This window comes from Dipodomys spectabilis, unplaced genomic scaffold, assembly GCF_019054845.1.
Source record: "Dipodomys spectabilis isolate Male_0828 unplaced genomic scaffold, ASM1905484v1 ptg000164l, whole genome shotgun sequence".
In the NCBI taxonomy this organism is placed as follows: Eukaryota; Metazoa; Chordata; class Mammalia; order Rodentia; family Heteromyidae; genus Dipodomys; species Dipodomys spectabilis.
The window spans coordinates 439,589-465,313 of NW_024870841.1; positions in this window are offsets into that span (position 1 = coordinate 439,589).

Sequence of the window (25,725 nt, forward strand, 5' to 3'; positions counted from 1 at the left end):
GGCCACATTGAAAGATTGGAAATATTTTAATAATCTACCTCCGTTTTCTTCTTTCTCTTTCTTAACATGTCCTGGTTTGATGACTTATGTGCTGTGCAGTTGTACAATTATCTTCTATTGTCAACAACAGGAAAATTCTTGTTATCGTATTTAAGTCAATGTATTTGTACTCATTCCCTTGAAAACTTTAGTCAGTAGAGTGGCATCTATTTCAAAATAATGTGATTTTTAAAAAAGTAGCTGGCAATTCTATGAAAGGTTTTCTTGTTAAGTAAATTCTAGGGTAATTTCTTTGTGTCTGTAATTATCAAGAACTGAATTGGCACTACCATTTTACTGGAAACTCTGAGATGAATACAGCATTAAAATTGACAATGAAATAATGGAACAATTATGATGATATCATTGAGTTATTTAATTCATTTACATGAGAGCTGAACTGTTTTGTACTTCTAGTAGGTAACATCAGGAATGTCATTTTGAATTTTTTTTTCTTATTGTAAGCTGGAAATTTGTGAAATAAGATGAAGGAGTTATAACCCTTGAAAGAGCTTATGGTTTAGCTTTTGTTAATGTTAAAAGATTAAATGTCAGAATATTTAAGCTTGGATTTACAAATACTAGAGTTTGTTTTCAAATAGTCATGGTGAAAATCCTGCTAGTCTTTTATGTTTTCTTGTGGGATGAATCGAGTGCACACTTGGCAGTCTTTGGAAAAGCAAGCACTTAGAGAAAAAAGATTTCATTTTTCCTTTTTACACGTAATTCTGGCTGGCCTTGAACTTTGGATGATTTTATCTTTACTAATCGAATGCTGAGATTACAGGTGTGTGCCACCATAAGTGCAATGAAAATTTATTTCCAAGATGAAAGTTCTAGTTTTAGGTGAAAGAGACCAAATCTTGTACTCTTGAACCTAAAAGAACTGAAGATGTCTAGGAAAGTTTGGTAGACGTTGAAAGAAAGTTTATTGTACAGAAAAAGAGAAAGTAGGAGTGTTGTTTGGAGTGTTAGTTGCAAACACAAAATGGGAAAGTATGTGATTATTTAGGTAAATGCAAAAAAGGGGGATTGCTGAGTCATAGTGGAGCTCTATTTGGAGTAGGTGAGGAACCACCATACAGCTCTCCAAAATGGTTGAACAAGTTTTTATTGCCACCAACAAAGCAATAGGGTTCTCTTCTGGCCACATCCACTCTAACAACTGTTGTTATTAGATCTCTTGATTATAGCCACCCTAGCCATGATAGCTGCAATCTCAATGTTGTTTTCATTTGAATCTCTTTCATGGCTAGAGAGGTTGAGCATCTCTTCATGTGTCGATTGAGAATTCTTATTTCCTCTTTAGGGAAGTTTCTCTTTATGTCTTTAGCTCACTTATCAGACAGTTGTTCCTTTGAGGATTTGTTCTTGGAGGATTTTATCTTTTGAGTTCCAAGTATGTTTGGAATGTCTTCTCCCAATTCATGACCTTTCTGTTGATCTTCCTTGCTATATCTTTGCCATGCAAAAGCTCTGCTGCTCATAACATCAGATCTGTCCAACCTTTCTTTGGTTTGTTGTATTTCTTGATCTGTTTTGAGAAACTTTCGGCCTGTCCTAGGAAAACTAGGGTTTCTCCTATCCTTACTAAAGCTACCAGCACAACTATGTTTATTTCAGAATTATTTACCATAGCTAAGATACAGATCCAATCTAGATGACAGCATCAAGAAAATATGGTATATATACACACACACATATATATATATCACATATGTATAATGGAATTATACATAATTAAATAAAATTATATATATATTATATTATGTATAATTTTCTAAAATAGATGTATTATATATGCATAATGTAATTCTATGCCTCCATCAGAAAGAATAGCATTGCCTCATTTGTTAGAAAATGGAAAAACATGGAAAAATTATATTAAGTGAAGTAAGCCAGGCCCAAAGAAGCATAGATCCTATTGTGTTCATTTATATATATGCAATAAACAATATATGTCTGGGCCAAGCAGAAAATACTTAAAGCTATTTACATATGACCATAGAAATGATGTTAAGCTAAAAGAACCCCAATACAGGGACACAAGTGAGTTTTTTGCTTTCTTGCTATTGTTCATAAATTATTTGTAAAGTACCATGTTAATTTTTTTTATGTTCGTCTCACACGATGTAACCCCTGTTTTCATGGTATTTGATGTCAGTTTCCTGTATTTTGTACATACACTTCTCTAATTTGGGAGAGGAAGGAAAAAACAAAATGCTTAAATGGGGATACAGGTTAACCCATTGTGACAATGAGATGTACAAGACACTGTGCTGAAAACAAACTTTACAAATTAGGCTGAGAGAGGGGAGTTGCGGAGGTTGGTGGGAAGGGAGCATAGGATAAAAACAAAGGAGAAGATAATAATATTTGATAGGAAATATGCTCATGGCCTTGCTCACATTACTGTAACCCCTCTGTACCAGTAGTTTTAGAATAAAAATGTATTTAAAAATGGGATAAGTATGTTAAGTTTTAAAATTTGTATGGGTGATTTAGACCTTATTAAAACAGAAACTTAAACAGCATAGAAATCAGGTCATACAATATCCTTACTAGTGAAGTTAACAAATGTTGGCCATAGTGTGTATAAAATGAACTCTTACAGTTTTGGCACGATTGTGAGTGGGTTTAGAGAGCCACAGTGGAAAATAATCTGATTATCTTAAAGAAATCAATGTGAGAACTACCCCAGCATAACTTATACATTGGAATAAAAATGTTAATAGAGCATGCAAGTGGCTTACACCTGTAATCCTAGCTACTCTTGATGCCTGATATCTGAGGATTTGGTTTGAAATAGACTCAGGCAAGAAAGTCCATGACACTCTCATCTCCAATAAAGCATAAAGAAAAACTCAGAAATGGATTCTTGACTCAAGTGATACAGTCCTAGTTATGAGCACAGATTCAGAGACATTGCTCTGAGTTCAAGCCTCAGGACAGGCAAAAAAAATTAGCAGAGGCCTTCCTGGAATAAACACAAAATATCCACTTAAATTAGCATTTCAGATAAACAATATATAATTTTTAGTATAAGTATATTCATCTGAAATGCAAATTCATCTTCGTATTCCATATTTCATCAGACAATTCATTCTGTGTGCAAAATTCATTAACACAATCTATCACTTTCCAAAATCTCTTGTGATTTGTCTACTGAAAAATCAAAAGTTATAAGGAACCCAGTTAAAGATCATAGTTATTGGATCAACAGAGTTTAGAAGAAAAGACAGATAAGACAAGTTAAGCAAACACCAAGTTAAAATCTGAGTGATCCACTGAGAGAAAATGAAAGATGGGAGGACAACTGGGAGTGTGCACATAGAATTATTATATAGAGTTACTAATATGAATAAATTTAGAAAATGAGTTCATCAAGGATGATTTTACAGCAATGTTAGTAAACAAGAAATTTTACAATTAAACAGATTGCCTGAAGATTGTTACCAGTAAATACTGTCCATTATATGTGTGGTCAGAGAATACTGGAACATGTGAAAGCAACCAGAACAACTATATTTATGATCACATTAATATAATAAATGTGGCCTGACTAAAATATGATCTGGTTATATTGTGACATAGGTGCAATATGAGGATTTACCCAACCAACCAACCAATTTAATGTGTGGTCATTTCTCCAAAGGAGTATAAATGGTTCACAAATATATAAAGAACTATTTGACATCCTTTCCTATAGAGAAAAATGCAAATCCAAAGACATTGAAATTCTGTGTCTTTGTCGTCAGAATAACTATCCTCAAAGCAATAAAACAAAACAAACGAAAACTCCAAACACGTGATATTGAAGATGTTGGGAAAATAGTAATCTCTATGCTATTTATAGCAATGTAAATTAGTAAATCCACTATGGAAATCACAATGGAAGTTTCTCATTAAACTAAACATAGAGCATATGATCTATTAAAGCGTAATTTACACAGTCAATCAATGCAATCAAACTAGGTGATCCCTTCAAACAATGAAATAATAAAAAAAGTAGTGTATTTACACAGTAGATTATTATTCATACATCAAGAATTTTGTCAGTTGTAGGAAAATTGAGAAAATTGAAAGTCACCGTGTCAAGTGTTCTATATTTAGAAGAAAGTCTATATTATCATATAGATTTTTATATGTGCGTTTGGAACTTTAAATAAATAAAAAACATTAAATAAAGAGTATTTTGCAGTGAAGATTACAGAGAAGAAGTGGGCATATGGAGTAGATTGAATGGGGATCATAATATTCTTTACAGTTTTATGGAAATGTAATGATGTACCCCAAGATGCTTTTTATCAAAGAATATTATATAAATGCAGGTAAATACTATAATGAAATTTCTTTCTATAAATATTGGCTGATATAAAAGAGTTACCAAAAATCAATATAACTAAGATACATTTCAGGTTTTTGTTAGATATAAGAAGAGGAATTGATTCATTCTAACTAAAATTGTATATGAATGAAAAAACAATATGAATATATCAAGAAATCAAATGGAAAAATATGTTAAAAATGAACTATATAATTGGGACGTGGAGCGGAGTCAGTGGGGGAGAGTGAGGAAGGGGACGATACCGTTCAAAAGGAAATGTACTCCATACCTATCTGTAAACACATTGTATATCATTTTTACAATAAAATTTCAAAAAAGGAATTGCTAATAATAACCAGAAATTTTGAAAATGTATTCTGGAATTGTAAGTCATCTTAAAAAATGATCCGATACAAAGCCCAAAAATGTAAAACGTATTTCAATATGATTACTGGGAAAGAATCAAAAGAAAGAAAGTGAGAATTTTTTCCTTTATTTTAGTGGTACTACTGTTATAACTCAGGACTTCCTACTCACTCTGCTTGCTTTATTGGCTAATGCTATGCTAAGTGAACTATCTCTCCGGCCCTGGTTTTGTTGTTAAATTGGAGATGGAGTCTATCAGACTCTTTCCCCTGAGCTAGCTTGGAAATGTAACCCTAAGATTTCCACACTCCGGAATACCTAGAAATATTCGTGTAATTTTTATTTAAATAACTTTTTTTAATTTTGTAACTACTGTACAGAGGGGTAACAGTTACAAGAGCAAGGTAATGAGTACGTTTCTTATCAAGCCTTGTTATCTCCTCCTTTGTTTTTCCCCTACCATCCCTTCCTTCCCATCTCCACAACTTCACTGCCCGCAAAGTCCCCAGCATAAATTGTAAAATTCGTTTTTCAACATAGTGTCTTCTACATCTCATTGTTGTCAGAGGTCAACCTGTACCCTATTTTGTTTTTCCCTTACCTTCTCCAAAATATATCATCATTTAATACAGTGAAAACGGATTATACCATGGGGGAGTGAAATACAAAGCGATAAAAAAATCACATGCTACCTAATAAATACTTTAATGACAATAATAATGGCAATAATAAAAAAAATTGTTTCAATTCACTTGTAAGAAATGGTCTATGAAGCTCACCTTACTGAACAGTTTGGAGCAGGCAATGATTTCACCATTAGTCTAGGAAAGAGGCTTGTAAACCATTTCCCCGAAATATTTGTAAGTATTCTACGGGAGTTGGGTGATTTATTGTTTTTGTATTTAGATGCAATAAAAGCTAGAGAATAATAAATTGAACAGTGGAATATATAGCTTCCTAAAATATGGGTCATTTTTAAAACTAATAAGAATAAAAAGATATGAGAGCAACTGCCATCTACAAGAATTTGTTCAAGAAAAAAATGTGTTTATCATGATCCCATAAGAGGAAGCTAGGTTAATCAAGCTGGAGTTATTTTTGGTACTCCAAAGACTACAGAAAGAGATGCAAATGGTAAATCACAAGAGAAATCACCACCCGACTTAAAGAAAGGATATGAAGGGAATCTAAAATATGAGTGGACGTCTTTGAAAATAATAAATCAGAGAATAATATTTACATGTAAATATGGTAAAGGAAGAGATGAATGGTTTGTAACAGTATCAGAAAAGAAACAGTCCAAGAGTATTTTATTTTTACCTCTGTAGTCTCAACCAATGAACGGTCTGGTTGTGCATTTATAGGTAGACAGAGGAGTTAATATGTGCAGAAAAAGGACAAGCCTACTGAGCTCCACAGTTAGTCTCTGTATTCCAAAGTTTTGCTGTGGTAAATAGTAGACAGTGGGGTAACATTGTCATTGTCAATGAGATTTTGAGAGTAGAGAGAGTTGATATTTTGCAGTACACAGACTTTCTATTTTAATTTCTAAATTTATGGTGTTTATGAAAGTCCTGGAGTTCTCCAAAGATTTCACCTATTGCAAGAGGTGCACCTAACTATTTAGATTAAGAGCATAAACCAATGCCTTGTTTTCAAATTCTATCTGAAGACTCACCTGAACTGATGTAACAGTTATATTAGCTGTAAGGTAAAATGAGAGGAAATGCCTGTTTATATATCATGCATGAAAGTCTTCCTACCCTTTTAAAATAGCAAAATATTTAATGGCAAAAAATGGAGAGATTATTTACAAAGCTGTTGTTATTATCTTGTAAAACAAGAAGAAGAAATGAAATCACAATCAATCCAGAAATTTTCATTCAGTGATTATATACATATATATATATATATTTAGAGAGAGAGAGAGAGATACAGATACAGAGACAGAGAGATACAAAGACAGTGAAACAGAGAGAGATACAGAGACAGAGACAGAGAGATACAGAGACAGTGAAACAGAGAGAGATACAGAGACAGAGATTGTCTCCAATAAAAAAAAAAAACTGAAGCCATTTGTTACAAATGAACTTGCTGTGCAGATAATGTTGAATCTTCTTTACAAAGAGGGAAATAGGAGAGATCCAAAATATATTTTTTACACTCAAAAAAAAGTTAATTTCAGGTGTTTTCCATATATCAAAATAAAGTATTCTCCTTCTGTTAGTTATAGATTATTGATAGAATTTTATTAAAAGTAATAATAGCAAAAGAAAATAAAATGATTAGAGGTTATGATTCAAGGAAATGAATGACAGCAATTTTGTTAGGGAAATGAGAGAATAACAGGGAATATTCTCTTATGAATTAGAGACAGCAACTTTGAATAGTACCCTGTTATTTTTAGAGGAATTTAGGTTATGTTACTCTGTATTTTGAATATTAGAGCAACCAGGAAAATACCATAATTTGGAGCTCGGAAGGTGGCTTAGTTTAAGAGTGCTTTTCTTGCATGCATGAGGTCCTGGGTTCAATTCCCCAGCAGCATATAAGCATAAAAAAAGCTGGAAAGGGCTCAAGTGGGAAAACACTATCCTTGACCTGAAATGTTGAGGGACAGCACACAGGCTCAGAGTTGAGATTCATGACTGACATATAAATTAATACTAAAATAGCACAATTCATATTCTAAGAAATTAGAATCAGACAAAATCTTAGACTAAAGCTAACAGAAACTACTAGAATTCAAGAACACAGTAAAGAAAATACAAAAGACACTAAAATACAAAAGACACTAAAATAAAATGCTTAGAAAAAAGAGTTTCAGTCGAAACTCTTTATATGAATTCTCATAGTTTGTATATTTATAATAGTTAATAAGTGGAAAATATACACCAAAAGAAAAATGACAAACGATATGCTATTTTCAGAAATTAGATTAGTATATAGTAAATTAATTAAACTGCTAACTGATGCAATGGCAAGGATGAAAATAAATTATTGACAGCAAAAAATTCCTTTTATTCTGTATCAGACATTTATATGAAATTTGAAATTATTCAAATTAATATATAGTAGAAAAATGCAAGTTTTGTCTTTGTGGATGATTGCTGAGAAAGTGCTATTTTAATTGCATAAAATAATCTTATTATTGTGGAGTATGCAGTTACTAAAATGGATGTAATAATACCAAATGTTCTAACATAAGCTTATATGAAGAGAGAAAGCAATAGGGAATAAATGGTAATTTTAGTTACAATTTTCTAATACTTCAGAAATGTGATATGGCATTGAGTGTTCCTTCTGTATGGAAATGTCTGATATAATGTCAGAAATAGTCTTTTCGTTTTCAAAAAGATGGTGCAATGTTATTCTTTCTAATCAAGGCATAGTCTTCCATTGTGTCCATGTACAATATTTTCTTCATCCATTCATCTACTGAGGGGCATGTGGGCTAGTTACATATATTAGCTATGGTAATAATGCTACAAAAACATAGTTGTGCTATGGGACTGGACTGGGAAACAAAGTAGGAGGCAATAATTCTTGAAAAGAAATATAATCATTAATTCATTCATGTAATTGTAACCCCTATCTACAGCATTTTTACAATAAAAAATTCTTTTTTTAATTTATTTTTTTGTGAACATACTGTACAGAGGGTTTACAATTACATGGGCAGGATAATGCGTACATTTCTTGTCAAGCATTGCAGCCTCCTCCTTTGTTTACCCTTCCCTCCCCCCAGACCCCACCGCCCAAGCCTCCCCTTTTTCCCCCTCCCCCCCTCCACACCAACGTTGTAAAGCTCGTTTTCGACATCACCTTGTACTTCTCATTGTTGCAACAGGTCCACCTGTATCCTTAAACGACTTGTTTTTCCCCATCTCCTTCACAAGTTATACTGACATCAAATATAGTGAAAGCAGGGGTTATACTGTGGGGGAGGGACATACAAAGAAACAAAGAGATAATCTTATAAATGTGTTAGAAACAAATGCATGAAAGAAAAAAGCATTAAAATACATATCTAAGGGTTCATTTTCCTAATATCACATTATCTGACCTTTTCCGCTTGACTCATACATATACTAGATATTGCAAATAAGGGAAACCATGGGACCTATGTTTCTTTGGGCCTGGCTTACTTCACTTAATATAATTTTTTCCAAGTTTTACCATTTCCTAACAAATGGGGCAGTGTCATTAAACAACACAAATAGTAACAAAAAGCCAATTTTTCTCTAATACCCTCGGTTGTGAATATCATTTTCATGTTTCATGAGCTGGCCACTGGTAATAACAAACTATATTTTCTTTTTAAATGAAAATAAATGTCCTTCCCCCCGCAGTATATCTCGTATTTTCACTGTATTTGATGTTGGTATGATTTATGTAGGTAAAGGGAGAAAACAATTTTTTTAAATAGGGATACAGTTGGACCCAGTGCAACAATAAGATGTACAAGACATTATGTCGAAAAACGAACTTTACAACTTTACAACTTTGGAATATACAAAGAAGGAGGCAGGGTTGTAGTGGGTGGGAGGTGGAGATGGGAAGGGTTGGGAAGGGAAAACAAAGGAAGATGAAACAGTGCTTGATAAGAAATATACTCATTACTTTGCTTATGTAACTGAAGACCTTCTGTACGGTATTTGGACAATTAAAAAATAAAATAAATAAATTCACCTTGCTTGAGACTTTTTTGATGTCATCATATCAGAAGAAAAAGTGAATCACTTTCAGGATGAAACTTAGAAAGCAGCATCTCTATTTAATTTAAGTTCCAATGAATATTCATGCATGTATCATGAGCCCTTCTCTGTTTGACTTAACCTTAGGCCAAGGACATTAGATACAAAAAAAATAACTAAAAATAAGAAAGCTTCTGAAAAATCTATAACCCAACATCAAAAGGAAGGAATATTTTTTATTGAAAGCCATAATTGAATTATTTTTAATGTTTAAATCCGAATATTGGCTTTTAAATTTTAGCAAGTTTAGAATGTTAAATTGCATATGAGTTATAACTAAGATTTAATTTAAAATTCACATAAAATTGTGATACAGCTAAATAATAAATATTAGTCTTTTATTAAAAACTTACTAAGCTGGTAGATAGCAAATAAGAAACTATGATGTTTTATTAATTGCTCAATATGTTAGCAATGGGTTAATAATATGAGGATTATCAGGTCAGGTCAGACTAATTTTCCATTTTCCAAAGGAGGTAAAATAAAATCCTTAGATTAATTGGAAAGATTAAGTAAAATCAGAGATAAAATGATAAAAATGTATACTTTGAGTCATTTTCATGGTAACATGAGACGGATGTGAAATCTTGCCACAATAATATTTTCAATTCCTTTCTGTAAATTCAGATGACATAAATATAAACCAGTTTTCCTATAATAAAAATGTAAGTTCAATCAATTTCATTCATCTTACTATTTGCCATAATTCTCCTTGTTCTTAAAAATATATCTTTGCAATTTTCATAAAGAACTGATGGGATAGACTTAAAATTATTTCATTTTCAACATTACGCTGGAAAAGAAGAATTTGAAATGGCAGATGCTACTCAGGACTTCGTGCGAAAGATTCTATGGCATTTTGGAGTAGCATAGAACTTCTACAAAAAATGAGGAGACACAGTATTAGACTTAAAAAGTGGAATTAGCAGAAAAGTGATTGTAGTTTATTGGGCAGCTGTGCACTATTTTTACAATAAAAATACAAAAACAGATTAAAAAATGGGATTGTTTCTAACTTATTTATTAGCTGTTGTTCATTTTTTTATTGTAAAAATACTGTACAGAGGGGTTTCTGTTATATGAGCAAGGTAATGAGTGCATTTCCTATCAAGCATTGTTCCCTTCTTCTTTGTTTTTCCCCTACAATCCCTTCCCACCTAACTCCACAACTTACCCCCCTTACCAAAATTTGTAAAGTTCATTTTCAACATAATATCAACTGACTATAAATTATTTGAAATTTCCTGTCAACCACTATTCTAATAAAAGTTGAATATAACTCAATATTCTGAAGAAAAAAAAGTGATGTCATTTAATCCTACATTCCATTTCATAGTGCCTCAGTGGGGAAATAAACAAATGGCATTACCATTTATCTTTGTCCCTTTGCCCAAAACTTCCTTACCCTACATTTCTGTCCTTGCTCTTATTGTTTTTTACAACATCTGCAAAACAGAATTGGGATATTGTAGATACTAGAGCAGGTATGTATATTTATCAGCTTGTCCTTTTACTGTTCATTTCCTGCTTTCCTCTTCTTACAAATTATACACCTTATCAATCCTGCAAACCACAACCACACCAAATCCAAGACAATCACATTTAAATACCACTTATCAGAACAATGGAGTTGAGCTGTGCATTATTGACTCCATGTAGGTACCTGCCATTGTAAACTTTCTACATATTGGATGGGGAATTCTGCCCGTTTCAAACAGATTAGGTGGAATTCAAAGAAACAAATCTGAAGACAGTAAAATTCTTAAAAATTTTAAAAGGAGAACTCTGAGTCATGGACTCCTCTGTTATTAGGTAAATAATTGTATGAAACTCAACTTATATCTGTGCTTTTGGAGATCACACTACGTTAATGTATTTGACTTTCTCAAACTGGGTCAGACATTTATTTGTTAATTGTAAATAAATGGAAACAAATACATATACTTTCTCATATGTTTTATCATTTCATAACTCATTTTCATCTGTTCTAAACACGGTCAAAATGCCTGCTAAAGACTTGGCACTATCATATTTACTAAATGAGAAGAGACCTGGCTTCAGCAAGCGTTTTGTCAATTTCAAAGTGTAAAATATTGTAAGGGGCTGATGAGTCCTCTTATTAAAGTACATAACTATGCTGTTCATCTTCACTTTCTCTTTATTCCTCACAAACAAACATAAAATATACATGTGTAAGCAATCAGTTTAATGGAGTTTCTTTTCCTGTTTCTGTCCCCCCACTTTTGGTCTAGAGTTTTCAATCATCCTGAATAGATTTTTTTTTTGCCTTTTCTTTTTTTCCCTAATTGTTACACTCACTAACTTTTCTCTATCATTTAGGTTGATAGATCCTAATGAGTGTGTTCCTTCTCCCATTTTGATTATGATCTAAGGGAACTCTGTTCAACTTGTTAAGTCTGGCTACAGAGTCACACTCCTGTTTATATTAAATTCTTATCAGACTTCTACATGCCTATGTCTCCAACTTCATCTTAATTACTTGTCAATCTGGATATTTTGCCAAGAATTGGTCCAATACATGACCTTGACTTCTTACGTTTATTTATTATCTATTTTAAAATTAATAACATGCCCCTAATCCCCTGTCTTAATCTTCTCAAAACGTTAGGGTTAAATATTCAAGGCTAACATTGAGGCACTTGGCTACTTCTTACATGAATAATTTACTAATGTTTTATTATTTCTTCCCAAAAGATTACAAAACAAAAGTACCATAAAATTTACTTTACACAAAATATATTTCATATATATTGAAAATCCTTTATATTTCACAGGATTATCTTATTTCTCACAAAATAACACCTTCTTCAGTAATCAGGGTGGTATGAGCATAAAGTCTGGTATGTGATAAGAAATTCAAAAATAATCTTAAAATATGATTTCATTAAATATTTAATAATTTTTATGACTATTTTTAGATTTCTGTTGGTTTTTGTTTGTTTGATATTTGCCTGCCAAGAGATGTCAGTTCAGGGCCTGTGCACAGTCACTGGGCCTGTTTTGTTCAAGGCTAGTGTTCTGCCACTTGATTTTTAGCAAAACTTCTGGATGTTTTTGAGGAGTTAATTGGAGATACGAATCTCATCGACTTTTCTACCCAAGCTGGCTTCAAACTGAGATCCTCAAATCTCAGCTTCCTGAGCCGCTATGATTATAGGTGAGAGCCACTGGCATATGAATATTTTTCAACCTTTTTTATTTTGGGGAACAACAAAAAATTTAAATACAAAGTATTTGGAGAAGTGTTAGGAAGATGGGGAGGAGACGCTGGAGGTTAAACAAGCTCTCGCATAGAAAGCAGTTTTAGAGTTCCAATGAACAATCCTAGGCCAGATAATTACACCAAGTGTGCTATAACAGTACAGAGCGTTTTGCCAGAGAGGAAAATCCAGGCAAGGAGATAGATCTGAGCACTTGCCGGCAGCCACAGGAGTGGTGGCAGTGGCCATAGCCACCATACCTGCAACAAAGAGAGTATGGGACAAAAGTGCCAGAGGCAGCCAGCAAACAAATTCGACTCAACACCAGCATGAACTGAAAAGGGGCAGATATCTTCATCCTGCAGATTGCAGACCAGAGACGACCCACGAACCAACACTCCAGAGGTGTGAGTAGAAGCTTGACATCCACACTCCTTCTTAGGGAGCAGAGGTGGGATGGCCACCCATACACCACCCCACTACTGGAGATCTCCATCTTTGATAGTGAAAAGGCCTAGCTAAGCTGCTAGCACCAATTCACACCTTGGGAATAAACAGGAGAGTCAGTTAGCAGGTCCCAGGAATCAGCCCAGACCTACCAGGCTCAAGTCCACCAATGAAAAATAACCCAGCCCAGGCAGAGGAAAATGTGCCCCCAGGAGTGGCTTTCTACTGGGTAAACAGAGGCTGCCACCTCCTACAACAGCCTAGACAATTAATTGAAATTCAGTAAACATAAATCCTGAGAGTGGCTCCAGGCTGGGCTCTGTGACACAGTAATATATTTCTCAACTAATATTCTGTTTTTGAAGATAATTATTTGTAAGCATTTGCTTTTATTCATGGCAGCTAGACAATACTTACTATTTCACAAGTTTTACTACCTCTCACTGTCTACACATTCATCCTTCAAATCCTCCTTAACAAACTCTGAAGTAATGCCTGCTCGTATGGTAAGATTCGGGTAATTGATATGATAGTGTTAAAGGCTTCTTCATATGAGTACATGTCTTCAATAGGCAGTTGTGAATTTTGAGAGGTCATTTGAGGAGGTTCTTCTACTGCCCTATAATCACCCTGACTGAAACCTAATATATAATGTCCAAATTTATGATTTCTATTCATATGAACACTGATATCAAAAAGAATGTAAAGTTCACATGAAACGAGTGTAACAATCGAACCTAGATGATGGGTAGACAAGGGCAAATAGATATAAGCAGTAGGACATTTTTATATGTGAGTTACAAAGGGTAAGAATTCCACCCAGAGTTCAATTCTACTGAACCACAGCACAATTCTCAGGAAGTCTAAAAGGGAAAAGATTAGGCATGCTGTGGTATCTTCACTTTCGAAATTTGTTCTTTCTAGGAGCCATCATGTGGGGTGGTGTTCAATAAACTGAGTAGTGTTGACAAAATTATGGTTATGGGGGGGTAGGGAGATGGGAACGGAAGGGAAGGGGAAAAAAGGAGGTGGCAACAATGCTTGATAAGAAATATACTCATTATCTTGCCCATGTAATTGTAACCCCTATGTATGGTATTTTCACAATTAAAAAATATGATTATGTAAATAATAGAATAAGTAGATCCCCATCCCGAAGGCACATTGGAAACAAGGGACAACAACAGTAGACATACCTACTTGATGTAAGCTTGCTTTCTTCAGAGGGTAAGGTTACTTGCCCTCCTTGGTGAGACTCATTCATATTGTCACATTTACTGATAGGTTCAGTTTATTTTCATTCTTGTAGCCTGTACTAGTTTATTTTCTTCATTTCTGTCTTCAATCTAAATAACATACATTGTTCTCCGATTCTCTAAAACTCATTGGTTTGGCTTTTGACAAATTAATTGTCCTATAAACTTTGCTGTATTTATTATAACTCCAAGCCACTACATACTTAAGAGAAGATATTTTCTTTTTTACTTTTTTTTTTAATTTTATTTTATTTTATTTGAGAACATACTGTACAGAGGGGTTACAATTACATGGGCAGGATATATATTTTCATCTTGTCAAATTGCTCTAGTAAGCCCTTTTAATGCAATATAAAAGAGGAATGGAGAAAGTGGACATCCCTTTCTTCTTCCAGAGTTTAGAGTAAATGGCATTAACTTTACACCATCAAGTGTAATGCTTGCTTTAGGTTTGTTATAAACAGCCTTTTTGAATTGAGAAATGTTCCCTGGATTTTTTCTCCATTGCTTTCTTCATAAAGGGGAGTTGGACATGCCAAATGCTGTTTCTGCATCTTTGGAAGTAATCATGTGGTTCTTATCTGTGTTCTTCTTTATGTGATGTATTACATTGAGATGAGTTCCATGTGGTGATCCAATTTTGCATCCTTTCCACTGTCACATAATATTCTGCACAGGATCAATTCAGAGCAAGGAAAGGATCCTTAAAGCCATCAAGGAGAAATGATCAATCACCTTTAATGGGTCAACAATCATAATACTAACTTCAGATTTCTCAGCAGAGATCATTAAAGAAAGAAGAGCCTGGAATGATATATGCCACCATAAAGACAAATAACTACTCACCAAGTATACTGTACCTAGAAAACCTCTTTTTCTTAATGATGGGTCAAATAAAAACCTTCCTCAAGAAATAAAATTTAAACAATATATCTCCACTAAAACTTCCCTATAAAAGTTAATATGTATTATACACAGAAAACCACAATGGCAGAATAATGGGCAAGAAACATCCCACAGAGAATCCAAGAAGCATAGGAAGAACCCTGATGGCACTGTCCCAAGATGATGATTTTCATGACAGGAACAACCATTCTGAAAGTGAAAGGATAGAATAAAATCTACCAAGAAAATAGCCCACATAAACAGGATGAAGTTGAGATCCTAGTATCCAATAAAATGGATTTCAAATTAAAATTATCCAAAAGAGATAAAGAAAGTCACTAAATATTAATTAAGACATTTCTCCTTCTCGAAGATAATACAATTCTAAGTATCAATTCAAAAAAATGAGCACACAAATTGATTGAAGAAGTACTGCTCTAATTTGGGGAGAGAAGAGAAATAAAGAAACGCTGAAATAAGGATTATAGAAGGACCCAATTAAACAATGAGATGTACAAGACGCTAACTTGAAAATGAAATTTACAACTTTGTCAGGTGGGGGAAGAGGGAGAAATTGGAGGGGGATGGTAGGGGATAAACACGGAGTGTTAACAATGCTTGATAGAAAATGGAATCATTTCCTTGCCATGTAATTGTAACCTCTCCCCACCTCTCTATATATGGATATACGTTTGTATAAATATGCATATGTGTATATACATACATACATACATACATATGTATATATGTACATATATATCTTTGCAATAACAAATACCTTGGTTCTTCTCTCATTTGATTGCAACTTAAATCAACTTTATAAATAAACCAGGATAATTTCTGAATCATAACCATCAAAATCAAATATTTCCAGATTGTTCTTTGAATATCAAATGTATCCCCTAAAGTTGCCCTTTCAGTTGAAATGTTACAGCTACATCATTGTGACTGGATTAGATGTACTCTGATCCTTCTTGGGAATGTATCATGACACAACGTTAATGCAAAGTCCAATTTTAAGATTAATTGTAATGGAGATAGTTTCAGGAAAAAAACAAAATCCATGAACCTGAAAATCTCAAATTATTTCTACTTCCTAATATAAAAAAGATAAAAGTGCATCATTTGAATCAGGAAATCTCATGCCAGTTTGTTTTTCAAATTTTCCAAACAGTGCATCAAAAATATACCCAATTCAAGTGTCAAATATTGATACAAATATAACTTGAGGTGTTATTTTTTTTTTCTCTTTAGAAGCCAATACTTTGTCTTGAAGTAGTAATTCAAGTGTTGCTAACAAAATAATGCTATTACTCCTGGCTTTACACAATAAAGACAGAATCAAGTGCTGATTGGCCCAGTAAGGTTGATCACCAAAAAAAATAATACATCCAAGTGTCAGCCATATCTTGTCTTGAACCTTCTATTTTTTTGTTGTTGTTTAGCATTATTGGTAACAGATTGAGCTGAATCGGTATAGAAGATCAGAATCTCAGTTTTCTTGATTCTTAATAATAGGAATAGGATTTGCAGGATAGCAGGGAAAGCAGAAAGACCTGTATTGGATGTTTTCTCTTATATTTTATTTTTCCTGGAACTTACTTATTTGTGAGGCCTTTGTCTGGGAAGAGCAACTTTCCCCGGGAGTAGAGTTAAGCCTCACATATCAGTTTCCTTTGAGCTTTTGAATGGCTCCTATTGTCCGCTCACACCTCCAGAATTAGGTGCTAGCTCCTCTGGCCTGGTATTTATTAATATCTACTCTAGTGATTAAGAAGGGCTACCTTCCCATCACTGTTCTATAAGGAGTTAGGATGTCGTGGGTGGTCTTTAAATATTATTAAGATTAATCTTGTGTTTTGTGTCCTATTCCCAATGTGGTACTCACACCTTTCCCTTGGTTTCCAGGCCCTCCACAATCTGCTATGGTCTGTGATCAGCAGGAAGAAGATTATAACTCCTTGTCAGTTCATGGTGGTGGTGAATAGAATCTGCTGCACATGGTTTTGGATTTTATCCCAGGCTCTGCTGTCGATCTGGCAGCTCCAGCTGTGGACACCTGAATGTTATTGAATCTGTCTCATTCACCAGGCTTTCTGAGTTTTTTCTCTCTGACTAAACTGTACTATGATGACACCACTAGGTCTAGCCTTGGATCTTTCACTGGTTTCAACTCAGATCCTAGCCCCTAGCTACTCCTCCCTCATCTTCCTCTGAAATGTGTTGCTGTTTTTCTAAACGTACTATGTGAAGCTATTTTTTCACTTGCTTTCTATATTAATTTCCTATGTTTTATCCAATGTTGTCACTGTATTTGAAAACCAATCCAACAATAAGCCTCAGAAAACAACATGGTCGAAGTAAACTTTATACCATGTGAGAGGCGATACATTGAAATACAAGAAAAATTTGAGGAAAATGAAGAGTGGGTATGAACATATAACCAGTAAAGTACTTACTGCATTACATATGAAAGTACATCACTTTGACAATAAGATTGACTTCATTGATGAATTTATATGTACACTTTTTTTAATTCTCATAAGTATACATTGGATACTATTGTCCATAGGTTTGCAGTCCATATACAAACACATGGACATAGTTCTTTTCTCTTTACAGCCAAACATGAATAGAAATGACACAGTTTATGCTAGTTCTCCAGATTTCAAGCCATCGTTTACAAATTAATGTTGAATTTTTTTCAAATATGTCTGTATCAATCCAAATAACATTTGGAATTACAAATGAAGAGTAATCCTGTTGCTCAAATATTCCCATAATTAGAAAACTTCATATTTTAAAACCTACTAGAAATGTGAGCAATATTCTCACATGCCAAACTTCCTTTTTTGTAGTCAAATACTTCAACTCTACTGATTATGTAAGAATCCTATTCTCTAATAAATATTTTGGCAAGGAATACCTTCCTAAAATGTGCTTCAAAGTCTATTACATTTAACAGTAGGAGTTTTGTGTCCCTGGAATGAAAGTAAAAAATAAAATGGTGGGAGAAGGGACCTTCAGATGTTGAAACAATACTGCAGAAATTTTACATCATTTCCAAAGATATTTGCATTAAAGACTTCCATCCAAATTTCATGTTACTACCTCCTGAAGAGGAAACCCAGATATCAATGATTCAGGAAAATGGAAATTTTCAGAGATATAGAGCTAAAACGAATAACCATGTTTATAAAATTTTTGAAGCTAATGTGGGAAATTCTTCTTTCGAATTGAACTGGATACATTCATGGTGGTAAGATTATTTTAGAAGGCCGTGTTTTTCATTTGTCAACAATGAATTTCAAGAACAAATTTAACTGTAAAATTGTGCTGTGATTTATCTCTTTGTTTTAAGGTTAGACAAATATTCTACAGTCAATTTTATATCTAATGAAACATATTTCCCAATAGCATTCCCTTTTTGAAGAAAATTCTTTGGTAAGGAATTACTTCTACTCCAGGCTGGACAAAATTACTATTATATAATATTCAATATCCCTCACTATCTCTACATTTATCCTTCTAATAATCCATAAGTAACTCTGAATTAATTTCTCTTAGGCCAGGGGAAAGAGCATTCTAAGATTTTTTTTAAATTTTAATTTTAATGTTTTTATTGTGAAAATATTGTACAGAGGGTTACATGGGCAAGATAGTGATTACATTTCTTATCAAGCATTGCAGCCTTCTCCTTTGTTTACCCTTCCCATACCTTCCCATCTTCCCTACCCTGCACCCAATACTGTCCCCCCCAAGTTGTAAAGTTCATTTTCGACATAACAAATTGTACTTCTTATTGTTGCAACAGGTCCACCTGTATCCTTATTTAAAAGATTGTTTTTTCCTTTCCCCTCCACAAATTATACCGACATCAAATATAGTGAAAGCAGGGGTTATACTGTGGGGGGAGGGGCACATACAAAGCAACAAAGAAATCTTATAATTGCACTAGAAACAAATGCAGAGCATGCTAAGATTTTTTAAATGGCCGGATATGAGCTTGACATTCAAGATATGAGTAAATTTTCAGAACTATTTGAACCAAAAATAAACAAACCATGTACAATGATTTATATAGCATACTATTCAAAATTAACTACTTCCTTCCTAACTACAAGAAATTAATTGGATTCAATTTGGACACTGAAATTTAAGAAAAACAGTATATATGGGGTGAGAATCATTATTTATCACCAGAAGATTTTAAACATAAAAAGTAGATCTAATATCCTTCGCATTCTTGTTTCCACAATTTCTATGTTTGAGAGGGTATAATGATATATTCCTTCATTTAAAAATCTTCAACAGTTTAAAAATGTATTCATTCAATTTATGCTGAACATCTTCAGCATACATAAGCACTTGTAGATATATTTTGTGCATTTCTCTGATCAATACTTTATTTTAATAAAATTAGAGAAATATGGTTCATATTAAATTTGGAAACGGCATCTTATTCCATTGCATATATATGTATATATATATATATATATATATATATATACATATATATATGTATATATATATATATACATATATATATGTATATATATATATATACACACACATATGTATATATACATCTATATACATGTATATGTATATTCACATATATATATATATATATATATATATATATATACACATATGAATTCTATGCCCTCATCATAAAGAATCACATCACCCCCATTTGTTAGAAAATGGAAAAACTTGCAAAAAATTATATTAAGTGAAGTAAGCCAGGCACAAAAAAATATAGGTCCCAAGATTTTCCTTATTTGCAATAACTAGTATAAGTCAAGGACAAGCAGAGAAGATGAAAGTTTATGCACATATAACCAGATAAGTTGATATTAAGTGAAATATACCCCAACACAGGGCCAAATACTGTTTACTTTCTTACTATTGTTTTCAACGTATCTAAAATACACTGTGTGGTGTTTGTTTGTTTGTTTTTTATTTCTCTTGTATGTTCTTTCCCCACGGTATAAACTCTTTCACTGTATTTGACGTTGGTGTCCTGCACTTTCTTTGGGGAGGGAAAGCGATATAACAAAATGCTGAAACAAGGATACAGTTTGACCCATTGTAACAATAAAGTATACAAGGCACTGTTTTGAAAATAAACTTTAAAACTTGGGGAGGGGAGGGAAGAATAAGGGAGGTGGAGAAGGAAGGTTTGGCAGGAAACACAAAGTTGGAGGTAATAATACTCCAGGAAATGTACTTATACTTTACTAATTTAACTGCAACCCCTCTGTACACTATTTTTTTTAAATGTTTGAAAAGAATTAGTGTGTATTTCACATTACTTAATTCACTGTTTTACCATATTAATGTTAAAATAATTGCATTGAATGACAAAATATGCACGTGAAGATGATCACCTTAAGGAAATATAAATTTTTCCAAGCCTTTCCATTCTTTATGAAGGAGGCATAGAATTCTATTGGGTATATATGCTACATTTTCTTAATTCACTCATCTACTGTGGGACATCTTGGTTGGATCTATATCTTAGCTATGACCAATAATGCTGTAATAAACGTAGTTGTGCTGGCAGCTTTAGTATGATCTTGTTTGTGATCATTTGGGTAAATGCCCAAAAGCGATATTGCTGTGTCATAGGGGAGCTCTATGTGGAGCCTTTTGAGGAACTCCATACTACTTTCCAAAATTGTTGAACAAGTTTCCACTCCCACCAACACTGAAGTAGGGTTCCCTTATGTCTACATTCCCTGAAGCATCTCTTGTTAGAATTCTTGATCATAGCCATTCTTACTAGAGTGAGATGGTATCTCAGTGTTGTTTTGATTTGTATTTCTTTTATGGCAAGAAGAGTTTGAGCATTTCTTCATGTGTCTATTGGCCATCCTCCTTGTCTCTTCAGATAAATTTCTATGTAAGTCATTAGCCCACATATTTATTGGGTAGTGGTTTCTTTGAGGATTTGCCGTTGGGGGATTTATATTAAGTGAAGTAAGTAAGGCCCAAGGAAACAGTGGTCCCATAGTTTCCCTTATTTTCAATAACTAGTATATGTCTGTGACAAGCAGAAAAGATCAGATAAATTGATGCTTGGCGATATGAACCCCAAGACAAGGACTTAAATGGTTTTTCTTTCTTTCTGTTGTTTCTAACATATTCATAAGATGATTTTTTTTGTTGCTTTGTGTGTCCCCCCCCCCCCGAATATAACTGCTGTTTTCACTGTATTTGATGTTGGTATAATTTGTGGAGGGGAAGGGAAAAAAACAAATTCTTTAAATAGGAATACAGGTGGACCGATGGCAACAATGAAATACACAAGATTCTGTGTTGCAAAATGAACTTTAGAACTTTGGTGGGGCGGAGGTGGGTGGTGATGGGAAGGCAGGTACGGTAAGGGGCAAAAAGGAGGAGGTAACAATGCTTGATGAGAAATGTATTCATTATTTTGCTCATGTAATTGTAACCCCTTTGTACGGTATTTTTGCAACCAAAACCATAAATAATAATATAAAAAGAAATATACTATTTTTGGTTTTGTTATTGGTATACAGATTCTAAGTAGAACTATATCATAGAAACAATGTAAGACTTACGAGCATGTATCATACAGAAAACCCCTTTGCAAATTGTTGGGAAAGACAACATATTATGATTACTCTTCCTTTTCTTGTTGGCAATTAGCAACTTTTCATCAATTTATGAGAACTTCAGAGCACATCTTGACTTGAGGATATTCATCAGTGCCATTTTCAATTTTCAGGTATCTTTCAATCTTCCCTTGAATATTGTTGCTAAACATTTCCAAACTAGAGAAATGTATTTAAGATTATTTTACACATAAATGTAACTGGATTCATGTGCTAATCCATTTGGAAATGTACCCATGATTTTCAAGTGTTTCTCATTGCCTGAACTGCAATTGAAATGAGTTAGTATATAGTGAATGCAATCAGTATATCTTTTTTTCATTTTCTTGATTACCTCTAGCCAATTTATTAAGAATGTATATGAATTACCATGTAATTGTACAGATAACGATAATTACTTGTTGAAGTCACCAACACCTGCAGATATTTGTGACTTCGTCAAAATCATCCATTTCAGTTTTGAATATATATTTTAATGTTAGGAATTGTCAAATCATTGAAATGTAAGCATACTTTGCTATATGGTAATTCCACTTCAGTGTTTTCATTTTTTGTCATAGTTTTGTCCTTGATAAGGATGCTTCATTTTGTGTGTATTGTGTATAGTATGAAATAAATAATTCGTATATTCAATTACTCGTTGAAATTTTCAAAGGATGTATATGTCTCATGCCGAATGATGCAATGTAGCAGTTGTATGGTAATTTTCAAACCAAAGTATTGTGTAGATTAATATTCAAATGTACAAAATGGTGAGAAGAGGCAAATATTTGTAATGCTAATCTGCAATGACAAATTGCACTAGGACATACTTTGAAAGAAAGCCATGACCTAAATCCAAGTACTTTTAAAGGGAAAGTTTTAAATTTGGCATCAAAATACACTGGTTTTGGGATGTGAAGGGTAAACAAATGAGGAGGCTGCAATGCTTGATAAGAAATGTAGTCATTATCTTGCCCATGTAATTGTAACCCCTCTGTACAGTATGTTCACAAAAATTAAAAATTAAAATTAAAAAATACACTGGTTTTGGAATAAAATATTATTCTAAGGTTTCAAGTGAGTGTCCAATTTTATGACATCTAAATTTTCCAGCATCTCAAATGGAATTAACATGTGTGGGTTTTTGTCTTATTGGTTTAATGTTCATCCACAATAACAGTGTTTTTTTAGAGTTGAATGAATTTTGGGTAATTAATTCAAGGCACAAAAAATGTGAGTGAGTGAATAAACAACCTATGATAAGGAAATAAGAATGGCCAATAATCACAAGGATAAAACTCAACCTTTATAGCCATACAAGAAATGAAAAACCAAACAACATTGAGATTCAATCTCACTCAATTTTGAATTGTTATAATCAATAACTTTAATAATAACAAATGACAGACGTGATGTGGCCAGAAGGTAACCCTACTGTTTTGTTGGTGGGAGTGAAAGTTGTTCAACCACTTTGGAAAGCAGTATGGAGTTTCCTGAAAAGACTACACATAGAGCTCCCAAATGATCCAAAATCTCACTTTTGGTCATTTCTGCAAACGATCACAAACAAGGCCATGTACAGATTAGCAGCACATCTATGTTTATTGAAGCATTATTTACCATAGCTAAGATATTGAGGCAACACAGATGCCCCTCAGTAGATGAATTGATTAGAAAAATGTGGTATATACATTAGCAAATGGAATTCTATACCTCCATCATAAAGAATGGCATTGCCCCATTTGTTATAGAATAGGGACTTGGAAAAATTTATTAAGTGAGTAAGCCAGTCCCAGAGAAACATGGGTCCCATGGTTTCCCTTATTTGCAATAAGTAGTACATGTGTAGGACAAGCAGAAAAGGCCAAAATCTTTGTGCATATGATCATATAAGATGATATTTCGTGAAATGAACCCCAAGATAGGGACACAAAATATATTTTTTCTTTCTTTCTATTGATCTTAATATATTTATAATGTACCATGTAATTTCTTTTTGTTCATTTGTATGTTCCTTGCCCATGGTAGAATCATTGTTCTCAATGTATTTGATGTGGGTGTCGTGACTCTTGCATATAAATTACTATCATTCAGGGAAGGAAAGGGAAAAACAAAATGCTTAAATAAGGATACTAGTTGGCCAATTATAACAATGCAATCTACAAAATACTATGTTGAAAACGAACTTTACCACATTGCATGGGGGAGGGATGAGTTCGAGAGGTAGGGAGGAAAGGAATGGTAGGGAAAAATCAAGGAGGGTATAAGTGCTCGATAGGAAATGGAATCATTATCTTGCTCATGTAACTCTCACCTCTCTTTACAGTATCTTTAAAACACAGAAACCACAAGAACACTCTCTCTCACACATAGACACACACACATACTTGAAAAGTGTGGGAAATCAATTCGCAGTATTTGACTACTGAGAGCATTTCTCTTCCACAGAATTATAATCCAACAATGCATATAAGAGAAAATGAGATGTTGCCTCCTGGTGTCAGGCTGGCAGAGGCATTTCTATTTTCATATCGGAAAATAGGGTTGAATTTCCTCAGTTTATTAAAAACAGCTGAGAATTATTGGCTACATCACAGTAACTGTGACCCACCCAGAAAAGACTCTACACAGAAGTATTGATTGCTGCAGAAATCCTAAGTATGGGATGTCTTCCACTGGATGGAGGAATGGATACTGAACTTGTTTGGTGAATCTAGTTAACTTTTGAAGACACGTAACAGTTCCTTGCTCTCATTTCCTTCTTCCATATCTATTTGGCTCTTGGACGTCACTGGGACATTTTCCTCTGAATGGTTTGTTTTCTTTCGACAAATGACATTGCAAGATGTACTTACAAAAGTTTCTCCAAGTGGGCACTTTTGTTCAATGGATAGAAGAATCAAAATACTTTACTTCACCACACTTCAGAAAATAGCACTTTTCATTCTGGCGATCTTCAAATTTACTACTGTTACCATGACATTTTTGTGAGTTCTGTGTTTAAATGTCTTATGGCTCTACTTCATGGTCAACTAGACAGTGTTCTACTGTAATTTACTAATTATTGAACAACCGTCCCAATTTCAAACTTTGACCCTCATGATTCCTTTGCTTTGTGGTACATATTTTCTCTAAGAAGCAGTTATCTGAATAATTCTCCCTACTGATCTTATAATCCTAGCAGGAATCCAGATAGATATAGAAGAATGGCAAATCCTCTTTCAGATGAGTGTATATTTTTATAGGTGTTTGATATTTTAAAAGGGTGTATGGAATTAATTCAGACATCTATAATTTAGGAAGCCGTTTCCAAATTCGCTTAAAATTTGTCACGACATATTTTCCTTTACTGGTTGCCTATGATTTAGAAAACAAATACCTTAAAATTATGGATTGTGTTACACTCAAAAGCTATACATTTCTATTGCTTACTATGAGTGATCCTAATCTGTGAAATAGACAGAGAAATCAATGTGTTTCAATGCATGTGTGTCTAGCTATAAAAAGATTTAGAGATAAATATGTTCTACCTATTTGCTTTACATTTTACTAAAGAAGTAATTTCATATATGTCATCTGATTTTGAAATATTTAGTCATGATTTTTCTCTGTATATTTTTCTCCCACCGGACTTGCAGGCATTTACTTACCTCTCAATAGAGGAACAAACACATATTTTTAGAAATTATTTGCCTGGTCGAGTTCACCTTATTTTCTTCTATTTGTGAATCACAGAAGTTTTATTCACAGAAGCAACAGAAAAGGATAGATAACATTGCTCTTTATGGACTCTGAAATTCT